Genomic DNA, 20,542 nt, shown 5'->3' on the forward strand with positions numbered 1-20,542 from the left:
TCAAAAAATAAATTGAAAAAATCTAAACGTGACGACCCAGCATTTACACCTGGAGCCGTGCAACCTGACCGCCACTCCTCAGTGAACTGGTGAATGATGGGAGTAAAATTACTCCCATCCTCCCAGTTTCACGTGACACCACCGTCTCTAGCCACGTCACCATCGTCCCCTTCGTCAGGGTGGGGAGGTGAGGGTGGTGGGGGAGGTTGGGGAGGTGGAGAGCGGCGCCTCTCATCACTCGCACTTCTCTTCCCTCTCCCTTTTCCTTTACCCTTTCCCTTCCCTTTCTTTCCTTTCCCCACATCCTGGGGCTGTGGGGAGGAAGTTTGGGCATATTCAGGGGCGAAAGAAGTGCTGGGGAGTGACTCAACCTCCTCTCCCCTAGGCCTACGAGCACCACGTGCTCGTGCTGCCTCCCTCCCACCAATGGCCCCTTCACCCCGCACTACCCCCACACCACTCTCACTTTCACCCCGCGCTGCCGCCACAACACTTTCCCTTTCTCCCAGCAATCCCACCACACCACTTGCTACTTCCCCAGACAAAGTACTTGAACCATACCTTAGGTGTCGTCTCGCCCCACCTTCTGATCCACGTGGTGATATTTTTTCCTTTCCCAACCACTCGGCGATATCACGTCCTAGCCCTCCGTCATCCTCATCGTCCTCATCCTCGTCCTGATCAGAATCGTGATGGAGAGATAGCTGTGCACGTGGTTGGGGAGCAGCCTGGCCTTCCCTTGCCTTACGGTATGTCACATACCGCGTTTTTCGGGGCGAAGGGACCTCCTCATCACTGCTACTTATTTCTTCCTCTGGCTGGACGTAATCGCGATCCACCACATCATCATCGAGTGGAGAATCACTGTCTCCAGTGAAGGCTTCCAGGACGGATGCAATTTGCTCATCTGAGAGACCTTTCCGCGCCATGTCTGACCTGGGTCACTGCTGGCAGGTGAGTGACCGAGACAAGGGCAAGCGCGGGTCACGCGGGGTCTAGGACGCTGCCCGCCTGGCGGCAGGTAGGGGAGGCTTGGGTACCCGGGCGAAACGAAAATCTCCCGCGAATTTTGAAATTTGTGGAAATTATGAACCTTGCAATTGCAGGACGTTGAAGTACGTCCTCGGGACTGGCTGTGACAAAACGTGAGGACGTGGAAGTACGTCCTCGGGATGGCGCGGGTTAAATTCAGCAGTGTACCTGACAGGGCAGCAGTGGTTGTAATCAGACTGTGCAAAAAATATATCCTGAAAGTAATACAAGTATATGCACCAACTTCTCAGAGTTCAGATGAAGAATTTGAAACATTCTATGATGACATCTCCCAGATTATGGAAGAGGAAAAGACCACCTATACTATACTCATGGGAGACTTCAATGCGAAAGTTGGAAAATGTTTTACATATATTACTCCTGTTATCTGCAGATGTCTTGCATTTATTCTTGTTATATCAAGATGGCTTCATTCTGTTTAGGATATACTCTTCGACGTGAAGAGTCTATAGATTTCAAGAAATCCTTCAATGCAAAGTGTCCCTTCTAAAAGTAATACAACTTTTTATTTGTAGTAACATAACGTTCAGATGAAATTTAAAGAATAAATGGTCGTCGAAGTGAAGTTTCTCTTTTTAATGAAGAAAAATAAAATAATCTGCCTGGATCAGTAATGCAGTAGAAAATACTATATTTTAATAAGGGGATTTTAAATAGTCTTCAGTAAAATCTCTTACTTGTAGATGGAGGTGAGATGAGCAGATAGGCAACTGTGTGAGTGCTGAAGTGCTCTTCACTTCCCGCTGCTTCTGTACCTGGTGAGGCGTGGAACACGAATGTGCTCTTACCAACTGGGGTGATCCAAGGTGGTACACGGGAAGGGGAGGTGGTGGACCTCCAACCCCTCCCCTACGCCCTTCTCTCTCTCTCTCTCTCTCTCTCTCTCTCTCTCTCTCTCTCTCTTTCAGATGAATTTCCACACTATGCGATCGTTAATTGGATTAGGCGTTTTTTTTTCTCTCTCTCTCTTTCAGATGAATTTCCACACTATGCGATCGTTAATTGGATTAGGCGTTTGATATTTCTTAACATTAAAAAAATATATATATATAATCATCATCGTCATCATCATACCCACCCAGTTTCTGACCTCATACGTCTTTCATACTGACGGTGTTAGTGAAGGCGTTGTCTACTACATTTTGAAAATCCTATCCTAAACCGAATAAAAACATGTAACGTAATATTAATAAATAAGAATGACGACATAGTTGGTAATGAGATAAGGGCTCGTATTCTCCTCGGTTAAGGAAGATCCCTAACACTTCTTCCTTATCGATATATTTTTGGGTAGTTGGATAATATCTTATTATACATTGTTTATGCAGAGTATGGTGATATGAAAATGATTTAAGTAACAAGGAAGAGCACTGCAGTAGTAAACAAAATAAGTCACTTAGGAAGAGGTCTTAGGAAGCTTCCTTAACCAACGAGAATACGGTCCAAGGTGTAATATGGTAAAGTTGATCATTCAAAAGTGCTTCACAGTGTCCGATACCAGCAAGAACACGACTGATCTTATAGGCTCGTCAGATAGGATTTACCCGCTTAATCATGACATACTCTCTGTATTATTGCTATCGACACGGGATTTTATGCAGGCTAGGAAACACTCTCTGAATGGTGCCTGTTAACTCTCTTACTCTGTATTTCCTACTGCCTATGACCTCAAGTCTTTTAAACGCAGAGTGTCCAGGCATCTCGAAATGTACGCATCTTGAATTTGGCTCTGTTTTACTTTTTCGTTTAGAAAACAATCTCGAGGGGTTATCTTCTTCGGTTCCTTGTTCCTTGCGTAATATATATATATATATATATATATATTTCTTTATCTCTAGATAGATAGATAGATAGATAGATAGACATATAGATATGTGGACAGATGGATAGATAGATAGATCCATACATATATAAACAGATAGACAGACATTATATATATATATATTCATCATCAGCCGTTTGAGTATCCACTGCAGGACCGGCCTATCCCGACCGAAGTGGGGACGATACAGCCAGTATATCACTATCAAGTGGCTTAGGCTGTCTGGTAGAGATTGTATGTAGGGTGAGAAGTGCTTGTAAGTGTAACTGTAGTGTTGTATTGGCTTTGGGTGTGTGTGTAGTCTTGGAACCAGTGTAATCGGCCTGCGCAAGCCGACTGCGTGCAAGAATACTTTATAGTAAGCGACACTGGTTCAATCACAGCACCCCTTGTGTCCGCCAATGAAGTACATGGCCGGGTGAACACTCCCAAAGTTTATTACACTGGCAGGGTGTGAACCCTGATTCACCCGTGTATGAAACGCACACTCTACCACTGTACCACAGAGGCTCATATATATATATATATATATATATATATATATATATATATATATATCGTTTCGTTTCGTTTTTAAAGGCTCCAACAAGCTTGCATGCATTGGCCTTGGTCACCTAATGGCGGCTTTTCACGCTGCACGATCCACAGCAGCCTCCCTGTTGAGTCCTTTAACCCTGAGGTCACACTTAATGACCTCGTCTCATGTCTTTCTCGGTCTACCCCTCACAACCAAACCCCCAATATTAACACTTCTCACCTTCCTCATCCAGTTATCATCCCCCATTCTCTCCACATGTCCAAACCATCTCAATCTACCTCTCATCATCACAACACCAATACACTCCAGTCCCATCCTACCTCTCAACTCCTGCATCGTAAACCCAGCCCCCCCCGGACCTTGCACGCAGGGACGCATACACATCCACCTAATCATTGTCATTTCTGTACGTCTGAGCCGGCGAATATCCTCCTCCTTTACTCCCCAGGTCTCACCACCATACAGCATTACACGCCTAACACATGCTGCATACAAAAACCCCTTAGCACGCAGGGAGAGCCCTCTCAATGTCAGAAGAGGCAAAAGCTCCCTGAACTTCTTCCAACCATTTCTCACCCTAGCCACAGAGCTAGCTCCAGCCCCACCTCCAGCACACAACATGTCTCCCAAATAACAAAACTCTTCCACATACTCAAGAGCTTCACCAGCAAGTTCAACCCTTTCACGCCTGACAATCTCCACCTGCTCTCCCCGACACGCCGTACACATAAAATCAGCATTATCTCGCAGTCTACATCTGATACCACTACATCTCATGTGCACCCACTTATCACAAGCACCACACAAGATAGAATTACTTCCCACGCCCTTGTGGCAAACTGGACATGGCCACTCTCCCTCGTCTTTGACAGTACTGCCACCAACCCTAGATATCATCACCTTTGTTATATATATATATATATATATATATATATATATATATATATATATATATATATATATATATATATATATCTATAATGAGTTATTTAAGAGGAGCCTGTGGAGTCACGTGGAGAGACAGGCTGACGAATGAGGATATAAAGGAGCGTTGTGGTGTGGATGTGGATGTGACAGGAAGCGTTATGAGGAACACACTGAGGTGGTTTGGCCATGTGGAGAGGATGGAGGGTGAAAGACTGACGAAGAGAGTGTATGTGAGTGAGGTGGAGGGGGGACGAGGGAGGGGGAGGCCGAGGATGAGATGGAGGGATGGGGTGGAGAGGTATATGAGAGAGGGGGGTGTGAGTTGGGAGCAGGGCAGTGAAATGGCGGGGGACAGGGCGACTTGGAGGCGATTTGTTTGTGGCCACCCCAAACGGGATTGAGGCGTCTGGCAATATATATATATATATATATATATATATATATATATATATATATATATATATATATATATCTATATACATATATATATATATATATATATATATATATATATATATATATATATATATATATATATATATATATACATATATATATATATATATATATATATATATATATATATATATATATATATATATATATATATATTTATATATATATATATATATATATATATATATATATATATATATATATATATATATAGCTTCAGGCAGCCTTAACAACAATTGGCTGTCCTAAGGCGAATAAAATCGTCTGGAGGCGGTATAATAAGTATAAATTACATCCTCTTATTCAAGGTGTCCAGAGGGCTCAGTTTCAAACCTTCTGATGAAAATTATGCCCATTTAATGAAATTCCATTTATTATGAAAATACACACCTGGCGAGCTTTTTGTCAAGCCGTAACTGTTTTACCTTCAGAGTAATCACTGTGTCAACATTTGACCGACTATGACCTGGAAAGATTCAGGTAGGTCAGAACTGTTTACTAGAACAATACAATGAACAACCGGAACTCTATAAATAATGATGATGATGATAATAATAATAATAATAATAATAATAATAATAATACAAATTATAATAAGTGATGTCTAGCACAATAAACCTCGCCCAACCACTCAAGGTCAAAGGTCATGGTGTCAAATAAAAGCACCCATGAGACTCCCTATATCTTGATTATAGTAAATATCTCTATCTTAACCACTTTCGAGTTTTGGCCCCTGAATGTCAGTGACCTTGAGTTTGACCTTTCAAGATCACTTAAGGTCATGGTACCAATTAAAAGCCCATATGGGACTTCCTATACTCTGACAATAGAAAATATCTTCAACCGTTTATAATCCCCCTGAATATCTGTGACCTTGAGTTTGACCTTTCATGGTCGCTCAGGGTCAAAGGTCTTGATGCCAAATGAAAGCCCATACGGGAGTTCCTGTATATCGATAATAGTAAATATCTCTATCTTACGGATTTCAAGTTTTATCTCTCTAAAAATCCGTGACTTTGATGTTGACATTTCAGAGTCACTCTATTACCTTCAAAATTTAATCACTTGCTTTTGCGACCAGTGCCCACATATCCTGAAAGTTTTATGTAATTCCGTTCAGTCGTTTTTCCTTAATGTATCTAACAAAAAAGAAAAGAAAGAAAGAAAGAAGCTCGACCCAAAAGAATACCTCGCTGGACACTGTCCCGTGCAAGGTTATAATGATGACGATAATGTGATACCCACTCCAACGACTGGACGCGAAACTTGGACCTTGTTGGAAGGACACCAGACAAGAGTGAGAGCAGTGGAAATTAGTAATTTGAAATCATCATGTGGGGTTACATGGAGAGACAGACTGACAAATAAAGAAGTAAAGGAATGTTATGGTGTGGATATTGATATGATAGGAAGCGTTAGAAGAAATACACTGATACGGTCTGGCCATATGATGAGAATGCAGAGTGAGAAACTAACGAGGAGAGTGTATGTGTGTGAGGCTGATGGGGGGGGAGGGGAGGGGAAGATCGAGAATAATATAGACGAATGGAAAGGAGAGGTATGTGAGAGAGTGGGGTGTGAGCTGGGGGTAGGGCAGCGAAATGACAGAGGACAGGGCGACGTTGGGGGCAATTCACTTGCGACCACCAAATATGGGATTATGACGTCTGGCTATAGACAGATAGACAGACAGATGATGATGATGATGATGACGATGATGATGATAATGATGATGATAATGATGATGATGATGACGATGATGATGATAATGATGATGATAATGATGATGATGATGATAGAAGTAATAATAACACATCAACACAATTGACAACATCAACAATGACAATGAGAACGACAACAGCGACAGAGGCAACAACAAGAACGTTGACATCAAGAACAACGACAATATTAACAACAACGAAGATGACGACAACAGCAATGACAACGACATCAACTAGGATGAGGACAACAACAATGACAACAAAAGACTACAACAACAATTATTACAAGGGCAACAGTAACGACAACAAAGACGATGATGACAACAACGACGTCAATAACGAAGACAACAAAAACAACGAAAATGCTGACAAATTCAAGGACGACAAGACCATGGACTGCGACAACAATAACGACGAAATCATTAATAATGACGACAATAACAAAAACGATGACGATGTTAACAACAACAACGACATCAACGACGACAATGACGATGAAACAAAACGGCCACAGTGACTAGTCGGGCACATAAAAAAATCTGTATCTGCCAAAGAAGCAGTAATTTGCTAGTTGACTGGTGCATGTGAATAATGGGGCGGAGTCATGCAGCGCCTGGTAATGACAACACTGGGGCTGCACGTGGGCAAAACTCTGACAAATTAGAGAAAACACTGCCACATGTGTTGTTGACTCAGATGTTCATTAAGACTGTTTTAATGATGGCATAACTATCAGTCCGGAATACTTATTTCATGAGACGCAACAAACACTCTCTGGTTCCTGTGAGTCACTTTGGCCTGCCGTTAGTTGCAACAGAACAATAGACTCCTGGCCTTGAAACAGTCCATGGTGCCAGTGTGAACAGTTTCACGTGCCTACTATTGCCGTCAGTAATATCAATCCACATTTTGAATGAACAGTTATGAAACTCTTGCACAACATTCTCAAAAGTTTGTTGGGTTGTAATTATCACAATACTGGATTTCAAAAGACATTGTTCACTGTCTCGTAATTTATCGCACGGATGTAAAATGGTATTAGTGTCCGCAGTAGTACCGATACCTACCCTTACCCAAAGAAATGCTTGATCTGTCCTGGCAATGAGGGGGTCAGTGGTTCCAGTGTTAACACTCTGGCTGATATAATTCATTTTTAAGTCATAAAAGTAGTATAGTGTTGACTGGCATAGAATAATTGCTTCCCTTATCATTGAAGAGTTACCGGTACTTGTATTAGCACTCAGATTGCTATGACTCTCTCTGACCTGCTTCAAACTATGAGGCATTAGATGAGGAAGAATATTGGGAGTCCCCTGCCATGAGAGAGTTATGTTGACACCCTGAGGACATTGATTCAACTCAAAAGGGTGGGTCGGTTGGGGGTGTGTGTGGTTGAGCTTGTGGATGGACAGTTGGGCTGGTTGTGTCATAAAAGACTTTGTAAATCCTTTGTAGTTACTTGTAGAGAAGTTATATATATTAGACTTGTGGACGAGCGGTTGTTATACTTAAGTAGCTTTGTAAGTAGATAATCTTCTTTCCCATTTGTCATGCAATGACAAAGGAGAGGTAAAGAATAGTATGGGACTATTTTTATTTGTCTTGGAAATATTAACAAGTCTCTCACACAGAGCCAAGTATAAAGTAGAGTCCCGCTAGCTATCTCCCTATCTCTCTCTCTCTCTCACTAGTTGCTAAGCCTTTCTTGCCACTCCCTGCCGCTTCTATGGCCTCTCTCCTTCTGAGCTCTCTTTCCTAAATTCTGGTGTAGCAGGAGTCGTGTCACATGTGTTCCCTGTGATTGGAAAGTTCTAGAAGCCTGTGTGTGAGTATGTGTGTATGTGTGTGTATGGCCACTAGGCGCTGTCGTGTGCCTATAAAGCATTCCTTGAGTTAAGAGTGTGTAAGCATGTTTAGCATTGCTCGATTCTTGCAGACACAGTACCTTCTCATCATCTGACTTCCTGCTTCTATCTGTCTCTCTATCTATCTATTTATCTATCTATCTATTATGATTTGTAAATATAATATGGAGTCCTAACATATGCTCGGTACACGCCACTGGAGGTCCTCCGACAGCAATCATCATTGACATATGCTAATCTATTAGTATATAATATTGATTATAATATTGTATACATATAATATTTATAGTAAATAGCAATTATCCAGTAATATTACATTTTTAAACAAGTTGTATACATTTTGTGAGATGTGTATGTATAACAGACATACGCATATAATTGTGCAATGGTAATACTGCTAGGTTATACATTACATATTGAGTTATCACTTTAGTAATGTCTAATATTTCACCTAACTTGTATGATGATACTGGTAATACAGAATTGTGGTATAGTTGTATGACTTATAATATTGTACTAACATTGTGGTAATACATAATTGTAACATTTTATGAATTGTTACAAAATATTGTGGTAATGCATAATTGTGTTGGCCTTATAATTGTAGTTACATTTTGTTAATGCAACTGTTACATAAGTGTCTTGGCCTTATAATTGTAGTTAAAGTTATATAAAAGTTACATATTGTTAATGCAACAGTTACATAAATGGTACATATTGTTTGTAGTTACGTAATTGTAGTTAACGTTACATAAAAGTTACATCTTGTTAATGCAACTGTTACATAAATTGGTACATATTGTTTGTAGTTACATAATTGTAGCAAGTGTAACATAATGCAATCGTTTGTCATTACATAATTGTTACATATCGTTTGTAGTTGCATAATTGTAGTTAAAGTTACATAAAAGTTACATCTTGTTAATGCAACTGTTACATAAATGGTACATATTGTTTGTAGTATTGTTTGTAGTTACATAATTGTAGCAAGTGTAACATAATGCAGTCGTTTGTCGTTACAAAATTATAATATGGAGTTACATAATTGTTACATATCGTTTGTAGTTACATAATTGTAGCAAGTGTAACATAATGCAATCGTTTGTCGTTACATAATTGTAATAATAGCAGTCCTGACATATGAATCCGGTCATGCTGCTGTCGACGATAGTGATGATGTGGCATGCCGCTGCCTCGTGGAGACAACAATTTGCTCTTTTGTTTGTAGTTTATGTGGTATTTTGGCATATGTAGTAACACTTACACTTATTTTCATTTGTTTGTTATATGATCTCACTCTATTTCTCTCTTCTTTCTTTCTTCCTTTTTTTTTTCTCTCTTTTTTTTTGTTGTATGTATTGATTTTCTATAGTTTGTTTTTCTTCGCTTGTGTACGCTTTTTCTGTGTTGTTCATGGTTGCATAATTACTGGCTAATTTCCTTGGGATACTTTTTTAAAGTTTAGTTTATATTGCACAGGTATTACTGATAATGATATTATATAGCCCCATATTTTGTTATTTTAGAAAAAAAAATATATATATATACATTATATACAGTATTAACTATATACACTGATTTGTTGTTCACTTGTACCTATCGTGGGTAATATGTGTGTCAGCACTGTGTGGAAATCATTGTCTTCACGATTGTGTTGAAGATGTTCACTCTTGCTAACGTCATTTGTGTTGGCCATTTTTTTTTTCTCTAGTTTACCTTGTAACTTAATTTATATGTTTCCACTAGGTAGCTTTAATTAATAAATGTTTAATACAGTTCTTTTAATCGTTCACTGAGTAACTGTGATGGTATATTTTCTTTATCACTTTGTAGATGTAATAATGTATAGCTGTATGTATGAAACACGTATTTTATGTAGGTATAAATGGTGACACTCGTTGGTAGTAAATAAATGCTATAATAAAAGAATGAATATATACAGTGTAGAATATTTATTGTTCGTAATTATTTAGTGTTTGAGTTATGCAGATAACTGAAGTAAGTATGTGTATTTAAGCTGTAACTATACAGCACGTTTTTTATGTTTGTGCAGAAGCTTATTGTCTATCACTGTGTATTGTATAAATGACGTAACTATGTAGCTCACTAATTTTTACCGTGGTGGGAATGGTGTTAGTGATGGTGCAGGTGGTGAGTTGACTGACGTGGCATCTTTTCAGCAAGCACGCATGATGACGTCGACTTCCCACACTGGTAGCTGTTGTGAGTAAATGAGTAGCAATGAGTAACTTAAGTGAAGACGAGCGAGCAGGATGAGTTATGAGTCGTGTCTCACTCTTCGTTTGTTTGTTCCGTTTTTCTTTGTCGATGTTTTCTCGGTCCTTTTCTCTTGTGATTTACTCGTTGTGGGATGAAGACTGCCGCTACTTGTAGGTGCGTGTAGAAGATTATACAGACGACTCGTAGAGTTGTTACTTGTAGTTGATTGTAGATGGTTGTAGTTCGCTGGTTCGTCGTAGAAATTGCAAGATTGTTTGTATCAATATATTGTTAAGCTACTTGCAAGGCGTCCTGTGACCTCTTCACCTCTACATCAGCGTGATGATCAGGGAGACGGAGGGGGCTGGTTGGAGAGAATACTATCAGGAGCTATTTGTGAGTTGTTGGTTGTGAGAGGTATTCTTGTTTTCAATCTTGATATTTTGTAGGAATTCACTGTTGATTCGTAGACGAGGTTCGTATACGTTCGCTGCTACTAAATGTCATATAAGACTTTGTATGTTACTTTGTAGTTACTTGTAGAGAAGTTATATATATTAGACTTGTGGACGAGCGGTTGTTATACTTGAGTAGCTTTGTAAGTAGATAATCTTCTTTCCCATTTGTCATGCAATGACAAAGGAGAGGTAAAGAATAGTATGGGACTATTTTTATTTGTCTTGGAAATATTAACAAGTCTCTCACACAGAGCCAAGTATAAAGTAGAGTCCCGCTAGCTACCTCCCTATCTCTCTCTCTCTCTCACTAGTTGCTAAGCCTTTCTTGCCACTCCCTGCCGCTTCTATGGCCTCTCTCCTTCTGGGCTCTCTTTCCTAAATTCTGGTGTAGCAGGAGTCGTGTCACGTGTGTTCCCTGTGATTGGAAAGTTCTAGAAGCCTGTGTGTGAGTATGTGTGTATGTGTGTGTATGGTCACTAGGCGCTGTCGTGTGCCTATAAAGCATTCCTTGAGTTAAGAGTGTGTAAGCATGTTTAGCATTGCTCGATTCTTGCAGACACAGTACCTTCTCATCATCTGACTTCCTGCTTCTATCTGTCTCTCTATCTATCTATTTATCTATCTATCTAATATGATTTGTAAATATAATATGGAGTCCTAACAGTTGAAGGACTGGGTGGATAGGATGGGTAGGTTCCTATGAGATGGGTGTGCAGGTGAGCGAGTATTTGGGGAGCGGTGGGTGAGTACGGTGGGTGACTTTAGTGGGTGGATGTGCTGGTTGGTAATGTTGGGTGAGCAAGGTGGGTAACCTTCGTGGGTGGGGAGGGTGGGTGGCCGGGTTGGTGGGCAAGATGGATAGTCAGAATGTGTGGACAGAATGTGTAGCCAGGGTGAGTTGGCATGGTGGGTCGCCAGGGTGGCTGTGAAGATTGCGTGGCCAGGGTGCTCTGGGTGGGTGGTTAGGTTGGTGAGTTGGGTGGTTGAATGGGTTAAGGGTGGGCAGGTGACTAGGTCGATGTTGGGCGGCACTGTTCAGTAAATTTGGTGGGTGACATTCGTAGGTGGAGGATCAGTGGGTTGGGAGGGTCGCCTAAGTGGCTTTGCAGGGTATGTGGCCGGGGTTGGGTGGGTGGGTTGTATTGGATGAGCTGAATGAGTAGGTGGATGAGTGGGTGGGTGAATATGTGGCTTCCCCAATAACAAGGCAGGAGAGGGAAATATGAGGATAGAAATCATACAACTTGTTGTTGTTACTTGGATTGTACTATATAGTTTAGAGGACGTTGGATGAATTTTACGAAACCTACCTGTATACAATGCGGTCATTCTAATTAAATCTGCAAAAATTTCAGTATATATTTTTCTTACTGATATGAAGGTGGGTCTATGCACGTAATAATACACCTAATAGGAGGATAAATGAAAAAATATATATATCATGAGGCAAAATGTGAGGGTGAGCGAAGCTTCAGATCTCCGATCCACCCACCTAACAAATCAGTACTTTTGCTGGGGTAAGGAAAGGGTTTGGGGGGCTGGACATGTGCGATTAACCTGCCCCCTGTTGGCAGGCTACCCTGTCCCTTCATTAGTGTTCATGACTGTACATTGGAAGGTTACGGCAGCTGATGCACCTATTTTTACCTCAACGTACACAATTAACCATAGCTACAGACTGTACACTGCTAAGTTATGGCAGTTGGTGTACCTACTTTCGCCACGAAGCTTGGAAACTGAAGCCATAATAAAGGAAATTTAACAGTGGTATGTGGTGGCGACCATCATCCACTCACTTGACGTAGTGCTGCCTACTTCTTCCTTAGCCTTTATCATTCTTTTACTGTGTCTCTCTTCCTATTTCTCCACCTATCCTGTCACATTTTATTACTCTTCTTTCCTTTGCAGGTAGCTTTATATTGAGTGACAAGCCTAATGGTTTCCTGTAAGCCAAGAAACCATTTACAGCGCTGGATGGTAACCATATAACCAAACCATACGTGCTCTCTACGTGCCACCAAGTGGGTTGGTGGAGGATTAGTGCCCTTCCCCGTAAAATAAATAACTCATAGTCAAATAGCCACCCCTTACGGGATTATGGCGTCTGGCAATTGATAGATAGATAGATATTCTTAACGTTACATTCTTAACTAGTTTCTTCATTGAACTATTCTTTAATTTCATCAGAATTATACATGTTGGATGTCGTGATCCAGTTGCATAATTCAAACCTTCATATGAAGAGAAATCTGGGAGTAAGAGATAAACTGAGAATTTACAAGAGAAACACTAAACCTGCCAAAGCCACACACGTGGCCAGGCATTCGTCATCGTCCAGGTGGGAAACTCAATTCTGACTGTAATAATGGTCAATCAATGTTATATAAATATCAACGTAATGAGCTTAAGTGTTGTGAAAGTGCGAGTTTGCGATGTAATTAGTTATGCCACTTCATCAATTATACAACCACTGTCCCCATTATGAAATTAAACTAATTAACGGGCAGCCAGGCACATAAGCAGAGACCAGTGGTTTTCATATTGACTGCTTAAGAAGAGCCATTTTGCACAATCAGGATCTGTAAAAAAAGGTTGTGCAAGTGTTCTGATTCTCATTAAATGTAAACAGCTTATTAATATAAGATAATGTGTGTTATTACTGCCAGTGCTCGACTAAATACAAAGACCTGTTACCACACACACACACACACACACACACACACACACACACACAGATAGATAGATAGATATGAGAGACTGATATTTAACTGACCAAATTTTTTAAAATAACAAAGGTGACAATAATTTGGTATACAGAATGGTCCACAATAAGGTTACGTGTACAGGCAAAGAAACAAAATTAATATTTTCCTTGAGTTTGATGAACCGATAAAGGAAAAGTCGAGCTAACTGAGACAGACATTATTTGAGACAAGATTTTCGTTCTGTTTCGACAGTTGTAAATTTTCTTCAGACAGAAATGGGAAGATATATGCTTCTCTGACTATACCTTAAGAAAATAATGTTAACTGTGAAACAGAAGTTTAAACCTGCAATTGTAGAAAACAGGCAACTAAAACTTGAAATAATAAAAATCAGTGTAAAGGAAATCTTAGATATACATATTAACCCCTTCATACTCGTTGACGTGTTTGTCGTCAGTGGCGTTGCGTTGGGTGCACCAGGGCATGGAAAGTATTGTGCCCCCTAACCCATGGACAGTTAGCACTCCTGAGTCCCATCCCTCAAGCACATGTATTTTAAGAAAATATTTCATTGTTTAACCATTTCTTCACTTTGGTAAATGTTTAAAAAATTACAAAATCGAATATATATATATATATATATATATATATATATATATATATATATATATATATATATATATATATATATATATATATATATAGTCAAAGGCTTTTCGTCTCATTAACTCTCCTCCTCTTACTGACTCCCTTCAACCTCTGTCTCTTTGCCGCACTGTTGCATCTTTATCTCTTTTCTATCGCTACTTTAATGGTCACTGCTCCTCTGAACTGTCTGCTTGCATTCCTCCACCTCTACGACGGGCGCGTAGTACCCGTCTGGCAGCAAACTCTCATCCCTTTTCTGTCCAACTCTCTAATGCAAGAGTTAACCGTTACTCCCAGTCTTTCATTTATGCAACAGGTCAGCTCTGGAACTGTCTCTCTCTGTATATCCTGCTGCCTATGATCTCCAGTCTTTCAAACGCAGTGTGTCCAGGCATCTCAAAATGATCGGATCTTGAATTTGGCTCTCTATTGTATTTTGTTTTTCTCTTGGAGGAAACTGTTACTGCGGGCTCATGGCCTTTGGTTCCTTCTTCCTCGCATAAAAATATATATATATATATATATATATATATATATATATATATATATATATATATATATATATATATATATATATATATATATTGCAGAGTTGAAACAGAAGAACGAAGAATAAAAAATGACTACGGTGTCAGCAAAACAATTATCACAAAAAAAAAAAAAACTAACCTGTCGACACACCAGAACAACAAAATTCACTAAACGATCGAACTTTTATCGGCACACGCACATACTGGCTACAGCCAGGGTTGCCACTGGGGAAGGTAGAAAAATCCAAGATGACTAACCTAAAATCTCCAAGATCGTAAAAAAAACAAAACAAGATTTACGTAACAGTTTTTTTATGCACATATAAATACAGGTATAGCTCCTTCAGCTCATCTTTTGGCTTTTATACAGCAGAATTACTGTACATAAACCAGTGGGTTTTCCTCTCTGCTGCTGGCAACTTCGGTCTCGTCGGCATGATATGTGTTGCCTTCTGTGTGCTGCAACACTTATCTCCATAATGCTGGTCAATATTGCCACTTTTCATGTCAATGATGAGTTCTTTTGATGATTTCCATTCAAAGCACGGTACTTGTTGTCAAGCGATGGCTTGTTTTGCAAACAACTGATTGACAGTTGTGTGGGCCAACAATCTGTGCGTGGTCATGGTTTTTAGCAGTCATTTGTGAGAACAATCAGCGAACGCAGAAGAATGTGGTACTACTATAAAATCACACATTAATCTTGAAAGAAATTTAGATTTAGATTGATTATTCTCAACAGTAATTCCAAGCATTTCATGCCTGAAATATGTTGCTAATTGATTGAGATGCTGAAGAGTTGATCTGGAACAGGTCTTGCCACTGTTCCTGTAGAGAATCAAATTCTTTCTCCTTTATGAGAGTAGGGAAGTGTACCACGAAATTTGCAATTGCTTTTGTTCTTCTGGGAGACAGAGCTACTTTTGGATAAAAAAATATTGAGTAATGCCAGCACATTTTCCTCATCAAAAGGATTCGCTTTTCCATGTGTTCATACAGTTCACAGGTTGCGTACACCTTATTATAGACGAACATTTCATACGAACCATTAAAGTTAGAATATATTTTCCAGGTTTAATGTGTTTATTTATTTGGACTTAAAAAAGAAAAAAAAGTTCCAGGAGACTTTCAGAATTAATCTCCAAGAACCCAAAGGTAGGGGTAAAAAAAAAAACCTCTTATAAAAAAAAAAAAAAAAAAAAAATCATGATTTACTGTGTGTTGGTGTTGCAACACTAAATTGGCGGGAACATTACTTGGCGATGGTATTTCGAGATATCGATAGATCTTAATTTAATGACCAGATTGTCTCCACGTGCACAAATAACGGAGGCCACAGCTTCGTTTTCGTTTTCGTTTTTAAAGGCTCCAACATGCTTGCATGTGTCGGCCTTGGTCACCTAATGGCGGCTCTCCACGCTGCACGATCCATTGCAGCCTCCCTGTTCAGTCCCTTAACCCTGAGGTCACACTTAATGACCTCGTCACATGTCATCATCACAACACCAATACACTCCAGTCCCATCCTGCCTCTCAACTCTTCCATCATTAACCCAGCCCCTCCAGGCCTTGGACGCAGGGACGCACTGCACATCCACCTAATCATTGTCACTTCTGTATGTCTGAGCCGGCGAATACCTTCCCCCTTCACTGCCCAGGTCTCACTACCATACAGCATTACACTCCTAACACATGCTGCATACAAAGACCCCTTAGCACTTAGGGAGAGGCAAGAGCTCCCTAAACTTCTTCCAACCACTTCTCACCCTAGCCACAGAGCTAACTTCAGCCCCACCTCCAGCACACAACATGTCTTCCAAATAACAAAACTCTTCCACACACTCAAGAGATTCACCAGCAAGTTCAATCCTTTCACGTCTGACAATCTCCATCTGCTTACCCCGACATGCCGTACACATAAAATCAGCATTATCTCGCAGTCTACCTCTGATACCACTACATCTCCTATGCACCCATTTATCACAAACACCGCACAAGATGGAATTACTTCCCACGCCTCTGTGGCAAACTGGACTTGGCCACTCTCCCTCGTCTTTGACAGTACCGCCACCAAACCTAGATATCATCATTTTTGTTTTATCTGCATTTACCCTTAAGCCCTTGTGCCCCATACCATCTCTCCACATCCTAAGACTTTCCTCCTCCTCCCTTTCGTTCTCTGCAATCAACACCAAATCATCAGCATACAACAACTCCCACGGGAGTCCGTCTCTAAAGTCACGTTAAAGGGCTTCAAGTACCATGACAAACAACATGGAACTCAAGACTGACCCCTGATGCACACCAACATTCACGGAAAACTCATCACTCAAATCTCCATTCACTCTTACCTGGGTGTGAGCACCCACATACATAGCCATAACCACCCTAACCAGCCACTCCTCCAAGCCAAGCTTTCTCATTGCCCACTTCACCACCTCTCTAGGGACTCTGTCAAAGGCCTTTTCTAAATCAACAAAAACAAAATAAAGATCCCTTCTCCTACCAATATATTTTTTCTGAAGCTGTCGAACAATGGATATAGCATCAGTGGTCCCCCTACCTGGCATAAACCCAAACTGCATCTCATCAATATTCACTCTTTCTCTAATCATACCTTCTAAAACTCTCTCCATTACCTTCATTATCTGATCTAAAATCTTTATACCTCTATAATTTCCTCTTTCCAGGGCATCACCCTTCCCTTTATACACATTTACAATTACACTCTTCAGCCAATCTTCACTACTACCCTTCCTTCATCATTCTTCACACACTGCTCACCTATAATATCCCGATTATCCCTCTTCACCTGACCTGCCACCCTAAATATCATATTTTTCCTTTCCCCATGATTTAGGTTATCAAGTAATAGTCTGTGTGACTCAGACTTTGCCCTGTATACCTCTCTTCTAGCCCTCCGCTTGGCAGCCAAATATTCCTCTTTGCTACCACCCTTCTTCCATTCCCGGGAAAGCCTTCTTTTCCCCTTAACTGCAGCTTCTACACCCTCATCCCACCACCAAGTTACTTTACGTCTTGGTGGTCCTCTTGTCCAACCGCATGTTACATCAGTAACTCTCAAGAAATTGTTCTTGAGGGCTCTGTACTGTTTATTAAGGCCTTTGTCTACAGCTCCCTGTTCAGCCATCACTCTCCTCAACTCGCTATAGAATGCATCCCTTACTACTTGGTTTTTCAGCTTCCATATTTTCCTCCTAGGTACATAAGTCCTCTTTTTCTTCACTTGTTCTTTAAGCACCATATCACAAATCAATAGTTTGTGCTGCTGCACACATTCCTTACTTCCTATAACTTTAACATCCCTCACTAACCTCCTATCGGCCCTCCTAACCAGAGAATAATCTATCTGACTACTCTTTCCCCAAGACTCATACGTAATTAACCTACTGTCTCTTTTCCTAAAATATGTGGTGCACACAATCATGTCCGTTGCCTCCCCAAACTCAAGTATCCTTTCCCCTTCTGCATTCCTTATGCCGTACGCACATCCCCCATGCACTCCTTCATAACCTTGTGCTGCTTCACCTACATGACCATTTAAGTCCCCTCCCAAAATCACTATCTCATCATCTCGGATACCACCCACTACACGTATTAAATCATCCCAAAATCTATCTTTCTCTGCTACATCCAATCCTGCCCGTGGAGCATATGCCGATATAATTGCAGCTATCTTTCTACCCAACAGAATTTTCACTACCAATATCCTATCGCTTATTCTCAAAACATTCATAACATATTCCACACATTTCTCCGCAACCATCACACCAACACCTCCATATCCGTCTGTTCCCCCCCTGCCAAAACAACTTAGAGCAACAGTCCTTCCCAACAATCTTTCTAGCTGATCCACCCCTGTACCGGACTTCCTGCAAACACGCCACATCCACCCACCTCCTACTGAATGCCTCAATGACTTCCCCCGCTCTTCCCCTCAAACTTCCCACATTCCATGAACCCACTCTCATCCCCTTGGGTGATTTACTGTCCTCAGGCTTGCTTAGAAACTTATTTTGTTTTTGTGTGGTGCGGTGAGGATCTGTCCGTTCTCCCCTTTGGGGCTAAGATGTGAATGAATGTGTTTAAATGGATGAGTAAATGGAGAGTGTGTCGTCCTGTCTCGGCTACCTCCCTTTCCTTGGGGGAAGCAGCCTAGGTATATAGATAGATAGATCTTCAGTATTAATAAAGGGGGATAGACATAGGACAGGCCCCACTCACTGCACAGTCCCAGGTTCAGGCAATGGATCTGGGACCCCTAGCCCACCAGCTTACCAGTGGCTGTGGTAGTAGCCTCGGGACATCCTGCCAGGACAGCTGCAGGGACACCCTCCAAGCGGGCCTTGGCACTGCAACTATCCCACCATTATACACCAACTGATAGGGCAGCCTCCTGGGGCGCTACTCCCAGGTTCGGGCCCCTCTCTATTGGGTGGAAGAAGTGTGTGGTAATCATAGGGGCATTTGTCTTCTTAGTATAATAGGAAAAGTGTATGGTAGGATACTTATTGACAGAGTTAGAGAAAAAACAGAGGAATTAGTTGGAGAAGAAGAGGTAGGCTTTAGGAAGGGAAGAGGTTGTGTAGATCAGATATTCTTTCTTAGATCTTTAGTGGAAAAGTTTTTAGAGAAGGGAAAAAAGTTGTATGCGGCTTTCATGGATTTTAAGAAACCATATGACAGGGTGGATAGACAAGGATTGTGGAAAGTATTAAGAATATATGGAGTAGATGGAAAGTTGCTGAATGCTGTGAAGAGTATGTATGGTGGTGCTAAGGCTGCAGTGTGTGTGGATGGTGAACTAATTGAATTTTTCTCATTGGAGGTTGGGTTGAAACAGGGATGTGTCATGTCTCCATGGTTGTTCAATCTGTACATGGATGGGGTAACAAAAGAGGTACAAGGTAGGGTAGTGGATGTTGGAGTGGCCCTGGTGAGAGAGGATAGTGTTTGGAAACTCCCTGTACTGTTGTTTGCAGATGATACTGTGTTGTTGAGTCAAGACGAAGGGGAGCTGCAAGGTTTGGTGGATGAGTTTGGGAAAGTGTTCAAGAAACAGAATCTAAAGGTGAATGTAGGGAAGAGTTAAGTGATGGTCTTTGAGAGAGATGAAGTCAGTGAATGTACAGCGAGGTTGGATGGTGAGGAATTGGAAAATGTGAATACGTTTAAGTACTTGGGTAGTGTGATGAGTAAGGATGGAGGTTTGGAGGGTGAAGTGCTTGAAAGGGTACAGCAGGGAAGAAAGGTTGCTGTTTCTTTGAAAGCAGTGATAAGATACAGGGAAGTGAGCATGGAAGTGAAAATGTTACTACATGACAGTATTGTGATACCAACTCTAACGTATGGAAGTGAAGCTTGGACGTTGTTGGAAGGACACAAGTCAAGAGTGAGAGCAGTGGAAATGAGTTATTTAAAAGGAGCCTGTGGAGTCACATGGAGAGACAGGCTGACGAATGAGGATATAAAGGAGCGTTGTGGTGTGGATGTGGATGTGACAGGAAGCGTTATGAGGAACACACTGAGGTGGTTTGGCCATGTGGAGAGGATGGGGGGTGAAAGACTGACGAAGAGA

Source organism: Coenobita brevimanus, chromosome 31, assembly GCF_032717465.1.
Source record: "Coenobita brevimanus isolate Jiangsu-jjx chromosome 31, ASM3271746v2, whole genome shotgun sequence".
NCBI classification, from domain to species: Eukaryota; Metazoa; Arthropoda; class Malacostraca; order Decapoda; family Coenobitidae; genus Coenobita; species Coenobita brevimanus.